The sequence below is a fragment of the Armigeres subalbatus genome, chromosome 1 (genome assembly GCF_024139115.2).
Source record: "Armigeres subalbatus isolate Guangzhou_Male chromosome 1, GZ_Asu_2, whole genome shotgun sequence".
In the NCBI taxonomy this organism is placed as follows: domain Eukaryota; kingdom Metazoa; phylum Arthropoda; class Insecta; order Diptera; family Culicidae; genus Armigeres; species Armigeres subalbatus.
This window is the reverse complement of record NC_085139.1, coordinates 225,479,976-225,495,543: the sequence shown is the minus strand read 5'-3', so window position 1 is coordinate 225,495,543 and position 15,568 is coordinate 225,479,976. Positions and strand designations below refer to the sequence as shown.

The following is a 15,568-nucleotide window of genomic DNA, read 5'->3' as shown; positions in this document are numbered from 1 at the left end:
TTAATCAGGACTGGAACAGATCGTCGGAATTGCAATCTAAAATTGTGTATTGAAAATCAATATGATGAAAATAGAAACAATTAAATAAAGGACAACAAAATAGTTACCTCCATATATCTTCATGTTGAGAACTGCACTCGAACTTCATCAGCGGTTTTGAATTTAATAAAGATAAATAAAAATTGAAAATTTAAGAAATTTTGCAACATTGACGTGGCATCACTTCAGAAATATTGTTTGTGTTTTTTTTTCAAATATGAGTGAGTCAATTACTCAAATGTAGGTAAATCAGTTTTGTTCAGAATATCAGTAAATTTTACATTTTTGAGTAAATTCTACTAATAATATTGACATTGAATTTACCACACGGAAGAAAAAAAGTACCCAAAATTGAGTACTTTAAACTTTTGAGTTATTTTTTCTCTTCCTTTCATCCACTCTTTCTTTTGTTGTCAAAAACAAAGAGCCAAACAATCAACGACGCCAGTTCAATCAGGAAGCCAATGTTGAGTTTTATTACCTGAGGTCGAAATTGGGTAGATTAAACTTAAATTTGGGTCAATAAATTTTCCGTTGGGTACTTTTTTAACATGGAGTAAAGGCAAACTACTTCGACCCTACTTACTCAATTTTGGCTTCCCTCGGATATTCGAGGTTGATTGAATTAAACTCACTATTGGGTAGTTTATTTCTTCCGTGCATATATGAGTGAACCAAGTACCCATAAATAGGTAAAACAATCTAAGCGTGAGACTAAATCGGTTCTCGTCGGTAGGATCGACCTATTTTATTCCCGACGAATTTATAAATTGTTTCACCGAGCCTTAAGAGTTTTACAGGTTTACACACGACGCGATGCTAAACGAAATCGGAAGACTAACGTTTATATCAGAGATAAGAGTCATATTTCGATTTCAATGATGTGTGACGAAACAGACAAAATTGAGTGATTAATCAGTTTAAATATTATTTACGCAACAGACTTAATCATATAATTGATCGGTATGGAAACTATTGAAATCAGATGAAATAGGGTGATTAATCAATTAATTAAATTAAATGGACAAATGCAATTAAGTCTATAGATTGATCTGGGAAAATAATTAAATCAGGATGAAATAAATTATTAATCAGGTTAATACATTTCATCATGGAGCAGATCATATAAATCTATAGTTGATCGGTTTTGAAAATAATAAAATCAGACGAAAACGTTTCATCGAGTTTATTTAATTTTATCATTAAAAGTAAGATTAAATCTATAAATTCATCGATGTGGAAAATAATGGAATCCGACGAAATAGGGGATTAATTGGTTTATCAAATCGGTGGCATGTGTGTCATCGCAGGAACTTCTGATTCTGAAAAAAGCAGAAATTTGGTATATCTGGAAATATTTCTGGTTGAATATCTCACGCTCCGAAATTTGGTGCAGAATCTTTTCCTCATGTATTTTCAAAGTGGCGAGATACACGAATTCTTCATCGCGGAAAATCAAACTCAGGCATCATTTATAGAATTGAAATTCAGCGGAAATTGTATGAGACATGTTTCCTTACTTGTTCTTGATGGGCTGCTCTTGATTAACCTACGCCGAATGGAGTTTCTTCTCCACTGGAATCGATCCTGGGCAATCGCTTCCAGTTTCCTGAATGAGCCCTCAGTTCCTCTTCAACTGCAACAGTTGTGTGCAGGCCATCCACAGAAGCCATGGCCATGTTTATGAACACTTAAATGATATGATTTTTAAAACAAACTTATAATCATATTGCAACATTTGCATTTTGTTGATTTTGAAATGTTTATTTCTATTTCAATTCCTCTGGAATCAACATATGTTAATATCAGATCAAAAGTGATCACTTACCTTTATTAATCGCTTACTACTTCGGAGACAGGCCGGCCTCGGTGAAAGTCTCCTAATAAAAGCACAAAAAAAATCGATTACTACCGAAGAACCTTCCATCACTTCATCCTCCATCATTAAATATCAAATATTTATTTACTTTTTCACTCCATGTTTATGAACACGGGATTCGATTTCGTCTGTTCATGAATCTATCAAAATAAGCACCAAATACAATCAATCGATTATTTTACCGATGAAATGAGCAACGATTGTAACGTTATATCGTTCAATGAATCTGGCGACAATATGTACCGTGGGGACCGAAATCCGTACAGCACCGAAATCCGTAACTTCATTGAAATCAATAAAATAAAGGGGTTTAAGGAATTAATTTATAAATCTTATAAATCATTTATCTAGATCTTTCTTGACAGTGAAACTTTTTTGATGAAATGGATAGTATCTGAAATTAAAATAACATAATTAAAAACATATCAGCGCCCCGCAAACGCAAAGTTTCAGGTGCCATTTTGTTCATATGTTGGACGCAATGGTACCGAAAGTGAGTGTTTATTAATTGCAATTTGCAATCAATAGGTGAATCAGCAGCATAAATAACAAAGGGATCGCTTCTCAAGATTGCGTATTGTATATTACAGTGTTAGTTTGATCAATTGGTCTTCAATTTAAATATTTTGTTGAAAATGGCTGTGGATTATGATCTATGATTCGAAGTCCGTCCACGGTGGACGGATTTCGAATCTGAAGAAGTGTGATTTTTTATTTTATCATATTTTCAATTACTTTCAATGCAATACAGTGGAGCACCAAAAATAGAGGCCCTCGTGCAGTTAGATCAATAAACATATTATCGGTTGCGAGCATTTTAATAACCCGCATAGCGCTTTCATTTTAGTTTCGTCACTCGTTTCCTAGGTCACTATTTTCGCTCTCAATTTGTTACTGTATTCCGTACCGGTGACGTTTGACAGTTGACAGTTCATCAATAGCAGCGCTCTTAGCGCTACCAAATTTTCACCTTCGTGCGCTACTGTTATACAGCGCGTTTAGTAGCGACCGGTAAAGTGTCAATAATGATACTGCGCCGCAAACGGCTAAACTCACCACGACTTGTAACTGGATGTTCTATGCATTCGATTTGTATTTTGATTTTTACATATACTGAATGTGTAAATGTACAGGTTTCGATGCACCACGGTAGCCGACAACCGACGTCGTCGTGTAAAATAGAACGATTCAGTGGGCACCGATTTCGTCGGATGTGAAATTTCAGAGCTGTCAAATTTTATGGGTTGATGGTTATGTTTTGCTGGTTTTTTTACACTTCCGTGAATTTACAACAAGTGCTTTTAGCAAATATTCCCGATTTCAAACAAAGATAAAACTCTCTGATAATTATTATTATCATACTATAATCAGGCATTTTGTTTGAAATTACATCGTTTTGGATCAATCGATCCATGAACGACATCACACCTAAAGGAACAACAGAAAGAAAACATCCGCCTTCGAGTTCTTATCTGGAATGCATGACCGGGCCCTTTTACGGATTGTTTCACGTTAGGTAAGTTCAATTCCAAATCGTATTTAATTTTGTTGACTCTAGGTATAAATTCAAAATTGAGCAATACTATCATAACTTAATAATTATAATGGTTTTATTCGGTTTCTAATGCTTCTCATCCACAATTTATTATGTGGACTTATTTAAATTAGTATCAAGAAATACTAAAAAATACCATTACAACAATAGGCATTAAAGAGAATGTAGTGTATTTTGATTATAAACATATAGCAATAAGCAAGGAACGTTATCGTCCTATGGTGAAAGCTTTGTGTTTGGTAATAATTATTACCTCATTACAATCTATCAATCGACATAATCAGATCATTAATGCATTTTCGTTTCGTTCAACGTTACAGGATTTTCGTCGACATATTTCTAAAAGATTTTTAAGCGACTGCCGTATCAAGCCGAAAATTGGCATCCTGCTGTCGGGTGATCAGGCCGCGCCTAAATTGACCGCCGATCTACAAATCCTGCAGGCAGGTTGGATGGCCGTGAGGGCAAATTTCTGCCCTCTCCGACCGTCACTCGTCCGACTTGAAGAACAACAATGACGCTCTTAGTAGTGAGGCGTGCTTCCCTGCGGCAATGATTGGAGGGACATTTTACGCAGAGGGATAATTAGAACAGAATGCATTTCTGCTAGTTTTAGATGTAAATACACGGATCGGAATAAGTATAAGGGTTCCGAGGAAAATACAAGACGTGGCTTCCGGAGCTGATACGGACGATAGTCGGATATCAGGTCGGATCAGTTTGACTTGGATGATGCGGAATATGATGCCTGCGAACAATCTATGCACGTTCAGAAACAGCAAAATGAACAAAACGTGTTGGTAATTCGAGCCGTATGGTTAAGTGGGTCCCAGAAAGTCCGATAGTAAGCCAGAGCATCAACTGAACAGAAGCGTTGGTACGATCTTTGCCCAAATGGAAGTGGAACACAGTTTGAAGGTTCCTTGGATTCTCTCGAAAAGAAGCATCTTTTGGAGCTGAAAGCTGGAAGAATTAAAAACTATACTAAGCGATTTGCAGACGTCCGCAAACTAATCACCTGCATTTTTAAGCAAAGGAACGTTGACGTTTGGACAGAAGAAATTATGGAACAACACTTCAAACTTCCGGTCTGTGGATCGTTACACCAGTTATCCAGATCCTTCGATTGCATGCCATGGCACTGAGGCAAAGCTGCAAGTAGCGATGGCGGAAATTCCCACATTTGGTCACAGATGAAAGATCGGACAAAATTCACCTCACGGAATCCCAGAAACATGCTACGTTTGAGAGAACGTAAACTCAAGGGAGTTGGTCACCATTCGCTCCACCAGCTCTTGCAAACAAAAGAAAACAAAAGCTTTTCCCATTGTCGCTGTTGTCGGAACAAACGCTGGTAGACCTCGCTAATGGCCCTAACGGAAGAAAATCATTGGAACCGAAAGATCAACTGTTCGCTACTTTGGACGGACGGCTCTTTGGCCTGCTTCCAAACTAGAGTTCTGTTCATGGACACCGTCGGTTCTGGCGGACATTCCCACCGGTTTGATTAGATGCGTGGCACCGGAAGACGCCATGCTGGCCGTGTAATCGTCATTCAGGACGTTTCACGAGAATTTCCCGAGCAGAAAAGGCACGTCGAAACAGCGCTCAAGTCCCTGCTTAGAACATCCGGTGTTACCCACCGGCCAGATGCTGGACAACGTCATAAATGTGGGCAAAGGCCGATCTCCTTCCGATACTGATGGCCATGGGGACATCCAGCTGGTATCGTCCAAACGCTGCATGGAATGAACGATCTGCTGAAGAAATTGAACAAAAAATATCTGAAGTTCAGACAAAAGATGATCATTCGAGTCCCGATGGTGGTTCGGAAGTAGCGTGGTTGTACAAAAATGCGGCAGTAACGGAGACCGCCGATCCCGTCGATAGCCAACAGATGCTGGTCAGCGTGTCATGTAGGCAAAGTTGCAACAGTTTAGGACCGTTTGGATTAAAAGCAAGGATGATTACAGCAGATGAAAATATACCAAAACTGTTTTATTTTAGTGCAAAATAATTATTGAATTATTCATTGCCCCATGCATAGTGATAGTACATGCTTTCAGCTAAGCAATTGAACAACATTTGCGTATAATATTAACTGGATTCGCGATATCTTAAAGCACCGCCGATCTGATTTCCACCCAGGTTCTTATATCTTTTCTATTTCATTGTGGCGTCGTGTCGCAATTTTTATTATTTACTATGGTGACACGTCGTTCGTCGATGCGACGAACTAACACCGACGGTATCCTGGATTTCGTCACCAAAATGGTTTCTAAGAGCAGCCCAGGTCTCCGGCTTCGGTTATTTTTTCCAGGCCCCGACACTCACTACTTCTACTGGGCATGAGGCCTTAACATACATTACCCCCTTATACGCAGTATATGCTGTGCAACAACCCGTTTCAGAATCATCCACCCTTCTGCGGATTGACGCATCATCACCCTCGGACCCTCAGAACATCGGCGCAACTTTTGTTCTCGGCTTTGACAATAATTGCCTAGCCTTTGTCCCTTCGACTACGCAATTGGAAGGTGCGCTTTTCGCATACGGTGTTACCCTTCTTGACCACCATTCTTTTCCCTTTCTCTCTGCAGTTTTCTTTGCGGTTTCCTTTTCCGCTCGTTTCGCTGTTTTGGGGTTCACGAAAAAAAGGCCTTTCTTTTTGTGGTTTTGAATGGGCAGAAGACAGAATTATATTGAAAATAAGGAATTACTATTTAACACGTTTTATTTCAATGGCGTCTCCTTTGATAATAATGTAATACAGTTTGTGATAAAATCAAGATATGTATAAACACAAAGGTACGCATAGTAACATCTGGATAATGGTAGTGGTACGCTTGCCAGGATTGCTATTCCAACAGCCCTCCTCAATCGCAGCAACTTACCAACCCTATATTGGTTCGATGACGACGAAGTGCTGTCACAGGAGACTTTGTCATCATATCTTCCGTTTGGTCCTCTGTAGATATGTAAATACGAATTCTTCCACCTTCACTAAATCACGGAGAAAGTGACTTCATCGACGTGTTTGAGACCGTGATACTTGCTGTCTTCCGAAATCCTTATCGTCGACTGATTGTCTTCATAAAGAACACTGGTAATTCGGCTTCCTTTCCCAAATCCTTGAGCAGTCGAACTAGCCAAATCTCGAAACACGCCGCCGCACATAGAGCGTTCAGTTCACCTTCGGTTGAAGAGAGCGAAACCACTTGTTGCTTTCGGGACAACCAACTAACACAACATCCAACCACCTTGAACAACCCAACTAACAATTTTGGAGCTGAAAGCTTCAACTTCTAGCCTTTGGCTGTATAATATTTGAATAAAAGCAGCCAATGCTGAATAAATGAAAAGCCTCTGCAAATAATCCCTACAACTTCACTCAACTATTACCCAAATATCTATCATAGTCATTTTTTATCGTTTAGCAGCTTTCATATAGTCATAAAACAGCTCTGTCTGAATTAGCAACAAAGCTTATCGTTAAGAGCTCATGTATGTAACTGAGTTGCTTGTTAGCAACTTCCCATATTACGATGAGTAGCATTCACAACGAAAACGTTTTCGCTGTTGTTTAGCACTAACAATATAGCGTAATGACGCTATAAATGAACTAACGAAGCTTTAAGGCAACTTTAGTATCTTTGAAGATTACACAACGTTTAGTAAACCTTATACTGCTTCTTTTAATACCTTATCAGTATGGAACTCAAAACCGCAATGTTTACATTTGATTTTTGTTGCCGAGCTGTGTATGAGCTGATTTTCTATAATGCAGCTACAAGGTATTCACCTGCTCTTATAGCAACTGACAAAGCGCTTCATTAATGCTAAAAGATAGTGTAAGAAAACAGGCCATTTAGAACAATATTTCTGTTGACGACTACTGTTAAACGATTAGCAGCAGGTAGCATCTATACAATTGAGAAAATGTTGCCTAAAAACAATTTCATCGATTGATGATGCATAAAGTTATCAACAGAACATGCTGATAGATGTTTGAATAATGGTTGAAATAATACTGAAAGCATAATTTTAAGCTTATGTGCTGAAAGCAGCATGTAGGCCTCTTCTAACGTTTATACAGCATGAATCTGAAAATAGCGTTAGTAAAACAACCTATAGGGTATGCGAAGCACTCATAATTTTCTTTTTATTTACATATGTCAAAGTGACGGTGATGACAAAGCGCAGCCTTGAATCAGGAGATCAGGAGTTCGAATCTGAATAGCAACAAAATTGGTATTTCACAAATAAAAATTAAATAAACTCCGAAATTTAATCTCCTCTTAAATAATATTTAATCAAATTGAATTCAGTGGCTGTATAAAATTTATTTAACAGATTCAAAAATCTGAATAAGCGCCATTGAAGCGAATTATATGACTAAATGGTTTAGTAAAGATTGAGACAAAATTGTGTAACATGCTGTAAAGAGTAGTTGTGCAGGCGTCAAAAACAGCTGAATAGATTCAGATTTGCTGGTAAAATCATTGAATAAGTTCTTGATCTATGTATAGCACACATATTCGAGCTAAGCCGTATAGACGAGTTGAAATCATTTACATTGACATTAAATGTTAGTTGGGTGGTTCTAGTTTTCTTAAACTTATGGAAGAATGCAGGATTTTTATAATAATTGTTATAGCCGATTTTATATTCTTTCTGAATACTAAGTTCGTTAATATTCACCCCTATTCTTGTTTACGGACGAACGAAACTTTCGAACGAATGCAGTTCGTTCGAATCATTACCCCATTTGATTTTGCTGGCGTAAACGAGAATGCGCATCAACTTTCGTTCGAAAGCGCGTTCGTACGTAAACAAGAATAAGGGTGATTATTGTTTTAATAATTTCGATTTGATTTGGATATGGTTTCATGTGTTAATATTCATGTGTTTTTATAAAACTACTATAAAACTAAGATTTAGAAGACCAAAAAAGTTGCCCCCCCCCCCTTCTCGAAATCCTGGCTACGCCCATGCCGAGCACCATGCAGACCGTCGACATTTTCACTACCGGGCGTAGGTTTCCGTGTAGTCATATCCATACTGCTGCGTGAATCCTTTGGACCAGTCTCTTTTGTACTTGTCGACCGTGCCATCCGCTTCATCTTGAGCTTGAACACCCATTTGCAGTCCACCGGTTTTCGTCCTTCCGGTAGATCCACTAGCTCCCAGGTTGTTGTTATCCGCTAGTGGCGTCAGCTCGTCTTCGATGGCTTCACGCCACCGAGGGATCCTCTCTTGACTTCATTTCTTCAAGTACGCGTACGCCCACGCAGAAGTAGTCGCTCAATTTGGCAGACGGTCTCCGTACGTTCGCTTTCTTGTACTAACCTCTTCGGAGGCGACGAATTTTCTTCAAAATGTCCCTCGCCATGTTCGCGTACTGCTTGAAAGCATCAGGTCCTCATCTTCCGCCGCCAGGATGTATACGGCTAAAATGAGTAAAGTCGTCCGTGAATGTAACAATTTTCCATTCCGGTTGTCGGTGAGGTAACCGCACACGTCGCTGTGCACCAGCTCCAACGGTTTGTTGGATCTCGGAACCGGAACATCTCAAAGAACTGTCTTGCATGCTTTCCGAGCACGCAAGTTTCACACTCGTTCTCCCGGAACGCTTCCTTCTTCAGTGTCCGTTGACCATTTCTCGCGCACCAAAGTCTTCAGCCACTCACCTAGGGTAAATCACTACTGGCCTGGTTGATTCCCGGCTCACTGCGAAAACTAATGATTTAAACTGTTTGAAGTCGTAGGTTTATGGTTGATAATTTTAAAAAGTCTCTTATTTTTACAATACTCAATATTTTTCAACCACTTGTTTTACTCCTAATTGATCCAATTGTAGAAAATAAAATGTAGATTTCAAAATTTCGCTCTCCGTTGCCACTCTGAGCCAGGTGATTCTTTCCACTTTTACAAAACGGTATTATCGAATAAACACCTACAAATCGTCACAGTGCTTAATACAACCATTGCATAAGCTGTTAATCACCACACCATAATTCTAAACACCCACTTAATTATTCTTATTTGTTCGTTTCACTAGAACTTATTTTAACATACTAGAATACATTTTAAAATGTATTCACAAACCGAACAAAATTCACCTCGCCCAAGAACTTCTAGCACCGTGCGCCAGGCCAGGATTATAAAATGATACTTCATCGTTAATAGGAAAATTGTCTAATATTTGACGTTATCATGTTATTTATAGTTCTCTCGATTTTAAAAGGTGAAATAAATATTGTTTTAAAGTATTTGGAAGAAATTTGGATAGGTTTATATATCTTCGCACAAATAAAATGATTATGAATAATACCATCTGGCATCTTGTTGTCGTGGAACGTGCATATTTTTTTTACATCGCATTTTCTACCGTCCGAGAGAATGAGAGTAAAATGTTGAAGATTAGTGAAATTTGCTTGGGCCGGGAACTGGTTTTGTATGCCGGATTGGGAATCTATGACTGAAATGAGTGCTGCACTCGTTAATTAAAATCAAATAAAGCTTCTTTGAACGATATTTAGCACGAATAGCTATTTTTTAAGCAGTGAACTAATGCAGTATTATACAGCCTACAAATTTCAAAAAAGTTGCTTCTGTCTATCAATTAAATAATGCAGTCGTACGCATGTTAGGCCGAGATGATAGAAACCCTATATGGCCGAATCTTTGATGCCACAGCTAGTAATCGTTTGCCGAAAGGGTGACCAGCGCCGTCGCCGGTCCACGCTCACGATTGCGTTCAGCACGTACAACTTACCAGTGGCAACCACCTCGCTGCCACGCTTGATTTCCACTGCATCGTTTTCAAACGTCACACGCATCTCAAGCTTGCCGATGCGCTGAACGGAAAACAGATTGTACTGCAGTTCCGGCACGTATAGTACGTCGTTCACCACGCTGTTGATTCGCCGTCCTCCTACCATCGACACCATATTCACGGTTCCAGAGTGACGACCATACACAACCTTTCCGGATCGACCACGATTGGGGTTGGTCCGCTTCCGTTCCGAAGGCAATCCGCTGTCTGCACCATATGCTCGGTTGCGCCCGAATCGAGAATCCATCAGAACTGGCTCAAACTCTTACCTTCACGCTTTACATCGCCATCCAATTCCGTCACGAATGCCACTCCGGAACCAGCAACGTTGACCCTTTCCTTTTTCTTCGACTTACCAGACGCAGTTTGACTTCTTGTGGCCCACTTTCCCGCAGGAAAAACACGATTTTGGACCGCTCGCCGAAGAAAGCCGAATCACCCAACGTGCTCTCCATGTCGCAATTGTTCCGCCGCTTCACGTTCTCGCTCAGCAGCCTGGCCTTCACGAAATCAGTGCACTCGTTCTGCCGGTAGGGTTTCAAGAACCGTCACCAGCTGTTGAAACGATTTCGGCATGGTTTGCAAAATTGAACACCACCAGCCGCTCGTGCATCACGATGTCCGCTGAGGCAAGCTCCGATGATCCGCTCAAACCGCAGCAGATGCTCTTCCTTCGTTCCGCTTCTGTACTTCATCACGGCCGTTGCCAGTAGGTAAAACACCGGAAATTCCCTTCTTCGCGACATTCTGCACCGTTGCCCAGATAGCCGGAGTGGACTTACCCTTGACGTACTCAGCTGCGAATCAGCGATCTTCTTCACCACAACGACTTGCAACGTGCTTCCAGAAGTTTCCTCGCCAGTTTTGTCCTTCTGCGCCTTCTCTGCAACCGTATCCGTAGCAGCCACGAACTCCGGGATTTCTTCCGCTTCCTTCGGATGCAATCGATCACTGCCGCTGTTCTCCAACAACGTCTCCTCCGAAAACTCCAGTTCAGGAAGTTCTTGCCGTCGAAAGATCAGGCTTCAGCTCCGCTTGCATTTTCTTCCGGTGTGAAATTTTTTCTTCAACTAACAACTCGTTTCCAAGGTTACAGCTATGCTGGGCCAATAACCTGTTTGAATACAGAGTAATGAAAAGACACTGCTTCTGGTGACGGTATAATTAAAACTGATTTTATTTATTCTAGTCAAAGCTCTATGGCTACTACGATCTAATTATTGACTATAGCTACTACGATTGGTTTTCGTTCTTGACAGACACGAGTAGATAATAAGGACTCGAATTTGCAAGGCTTTCTCAAACTTCTACTAACGAACTGCAGGACGTCGACCAATCAATGAAAAATGCCCATTCAGTTTATTGACGTTGATCACCGTTTTTACTAACAGTTCGTTCATTCCGAGGAGCTATTAAATGTCTATGTAATTGTTCTATAAACCCTTCAACGAACAACCAACATTATGAGCATTTCATTTCTTTTCTACTATACTTAACCGACGAGAAGCTGTTATCCAGTTCAACAGTACTTGCCACCAAATACTAGCTACATCTGGTTTTGATGCATGAGAAATTTTTCTAGTTAGGATGCAGTAAAGTCGTTTTTGGTAGCTATTTGGATTCGGAATCAACGTACGGACTTAGTGCCGATTCAAACGTTCAAATTGTACGGAATGACTCGATTAGAACAATATCTTGCCACTATAGTTGCTGCCTGTATGAAACAATCTAAACATTAAATTATTGGATAAATCACTTACCTTCCGATACGCACATTTTCCTAGTTTGCACTTTCAAAGCAGGCTTCACTGTTTCGAATACATCGCTCGGGGGCGAGGCAGCATCGACTGGTTTCACCAGGTCCTGTTTCCGATAGTGCTCGATGATGGGCATCTATCGTTGATGTAGGTGTGGAAACGCTTCTTCAGGCTTTCAAGTTGTCGTCGAGCGGCCACTGCTTTCGCCCGCTTCGAACCCGCTCGACGCACTGGTCCTCAGAGCACTCGAAGACACGCAAACAACAGCTGGACTTTGTCGGCCATCTTGCGGTTCCAGCCCTGCAGGTTGTCCTCGTTTCGGGGGAAACCATCGATCAGGAATTTATCGTTGCCGGTGGCCTGAGGAATGTACGGAAAAGGATTATTCCTGATTTCAATGAAAATGCAACAAAACACCAAGCGCAGGATTGTTTGTCGATCATCTAAAAAATATTGTGATCTTATATTGAAATAAGATTTTATTTAAAAAAAAGCAATCATTATAAGTGCCAAGGACAAGACCAGATCGCCTCCGTGAAACTGTTTGATCAGTGATAAACGCTAAAGCGCATGCGTCGTATCACATACCGTTCGATAATGCTGTGACGATAGGTGGAAAATATTTCCCAATGAATCGCACCGTCTTGTTATTACAAGGCTAAAAATAATTTAAGAAACAATCTAAGCTGAGGACGTCCGAAAACTTTCCACAAGACCTTCAAAGAAAAAGTACAATGTCACGAATAATATTCGATATTCAAGTATCGTAGGTCTTACAATTTCTCATTTACACTACATTCGATCCCTCATACTCTTCTCAACAAATTAAATTAAAAAAGATTATTATGCTAAAAACAGCTGATAGTTAATCACAGTTTGAATGCCAAGGACGCTGCCTCCACTAGCCCCGATTGTGCAAGTAATAGCAAACATGAATCATCGTTTTGTACGTGATTTGCAAATGTAAAGAAAACCTTTCCCCGCCCTCCGCCTACCTGTTTCGTTTGATTCATGGCGTTCTCCAGCAACGCACAAGTAATCTCCACCGGTACGATTCGCCCGTTCTTGATGTTGTCCTCGATGAGTGCCCCATACTCGGAACCTTCGCTTCCGCTCCTCCACAGATCACCGCGGCAGATGTATAAATCGAATGTGTCCACGATTTTTCGCACTGCGTTCCTTCACCCCGGTGCCCCAGCACGAATACAATCTTTTTGGACGAATCAGAGCTCATTTTCTCTTGCTGGTGATAGCACAGCCGCCGTGTACCGGATGAAGTAGATTACTTAATTTGATTACCGACCTCGAAGGTCGCTGCCGCGGTAGTCGAAGATGCAAACGCACTGAAAGTTCCACAGACACTACTGCTGATGACGTTTGATGAAGCAACGGAAGCGTCGACGACGTGGCAAAACTTGCGAATCAACGACGGCCCGCGGCAGATGATGACGATGACCCTGATAAATGTTTGTTACGGTCACGATGCCTATTGATGTCGTTAGGCTTCGACGCAACAAAATTTTGGGAGCATAAACCAACAGAACTTAGAAGATAGTTGTTAGAAGATAATTAAGACTTCGAGTTTATAAAACAATCTAAATATTCTAAAACTTTGTTATTTAAAAAGCCGAAGTTATTTCCTTCACAGACGACGGACGCGAAAGATGAAACGATGATTGTGTCAACTGACAGGACATTTTCGAGTATAGGCCTTTTCTGTGACACTGCCAGACTCACTTTTTACACGGACAGATAAATCAACCCAAACTTTGAGTTCAATACGCACTATGAGAATATCGAAAAATTTAAAATTGGGTAGTTTTCCCTTTCTTTCCCATGATTGCTATCAAAACTAGAGCATGATGCAAACACCTCACCGTGGTTGCTCAGCCCAATAACAAATTTGAGTAAATTCAATATTCTTATTTTGGGTTGATCAAGTCCCTTTGATAAATTGAACTCAGCTTTGGGTAATTGTTCACTATAGATAGTAGAATCTATAGATGAGCGAAAGCATGCTGAGTCGATTTTTTTCCGTGACACGCGCATATGACGTCGACCCTTAACGTTTCCATTGAAATCGGGACGTCATCTCGTTTAGGCACGTTTAGATTCATTTGGAGACAGAGGATTTATCTTCGCTCATCTATATATTCCACTATCTATAGTTCACATGGGATTAAAGGCAAACTACCTAGTGCCAGAAAGATCTTTACTCAAATTTGGGTTATTGCCCAAACCACGGTTTTGAGTCAAACAACCCACTTTTGGTAGTTTTGGTTTTCTAAACTGAACAGGCCCGCAGAAGCTCATCACTTTCAGAAGAACTGTCAATTGACGGTAAAATCAGCTGATTTTAAACGTCTCGTGAAAACCTATCAGTTTATCGAGCACTCGTTCGTAAATCCTCCGATTTACCGACAAAATCGGTTCTGTGTCATGGATCGACAGATTTTACATCCGACGAATATATTTACCGAAACTTTACAAACGCGAAAAGCAAAAAGCTCGTCAGCTGAACTCAAATTTGGAAAGTTTAACTCAAAATCGGAATAACCGACTCAAGACAAAATTGAGGCATCGAACTCAATTTTGAGTAACAGAAGAAGTTATTTCATTTTGAGTTGCATCAACTCAAATTCATAAAATCAGATATTTAGGGTTTTGAGTTTTGAGTCAATTGACGAAAAATCAGCTATTTTTAAACGTCTTGTGAAAAGGCCCATACACGGTTAGAACAATTTACCCATTAATGGGTACTCTGGTAATAGGCCTTTTGCATGACACTGCTGAGACTGCACTTGTTTACAACCGCTGAACAGGCCTGCAAGTCCGAAGCTGTCACTTTCATAGAAGAACTGTCAATTGACGATAAAATCAGCTGTTTTAAACGTCTCGTGAAAAGGCCCATATTGATATTATTCCCACCAAGGGGTGTCTCACATAGAATGAATTGAATTTATCTGCCGAAAATTAACCAAGCAACCGAATCGACTTTAATTCGATTTAAATTGAAACTTATTGAAAGCCCAATTGCTGATTTTAGCAACACAACGAATCATTTGACATATTTTTGCAAATCGAACAGTGAGTGATTGTAAACACGATGCATTACGTTGCACGGTGTTCAACGCAGATCAGGAATTACAAAATTAGTTTGCCAGAATCTGGACCAGATTGCATCGCTTGGAAGCGCAAATATGCAACAGCTTACGTTTATCCCTTCCTTTCAAAGGGACATTTATCGATTACATTTGTTGAAACCCGGAAAACACTTCGTGCTGCTTGGAAAAATTCCCTTCGGCAATCAGCCTTTGACCCTTTTTTAATCCGACATATTTCGCCTGTTGTTAGATCATAATATACCATCATCTAAAACTAATCCTTTTTAGTGAAAAATATCCGAAGAATAATCGCTATAATTCTGAAAAGATCAAGTTACTTGCTAGCAAAAGTTTAGTATTGCCAATCTGGAGATGGTGATATCTCGGCCTGGTCTA

General features: G+C 40.1%; 2 pseudogenes; one reads left to right on the top strand and one right to left on the bottom strand.

Annotated features, from left to right (window-relative positions):
- Nucleotides 1–2,399: 2,399 nt before the first annotated feature.
- On the top strand, nt 2,400–6,447 carry LOC134207045 (putative GTP-binding protein 6; annotated as a pseudogene).
- Nucleotides 6,448–10,428: 3,981 nt separating this feature from the next.
- Nucleotides 10,429–13,765, bottom strand: LOC134207044 (uncharacterized; annotated as a pseudogene).
- Between the last annotated feature and the right edge of the window lie 1,803 nt (nt 13,766–15,568).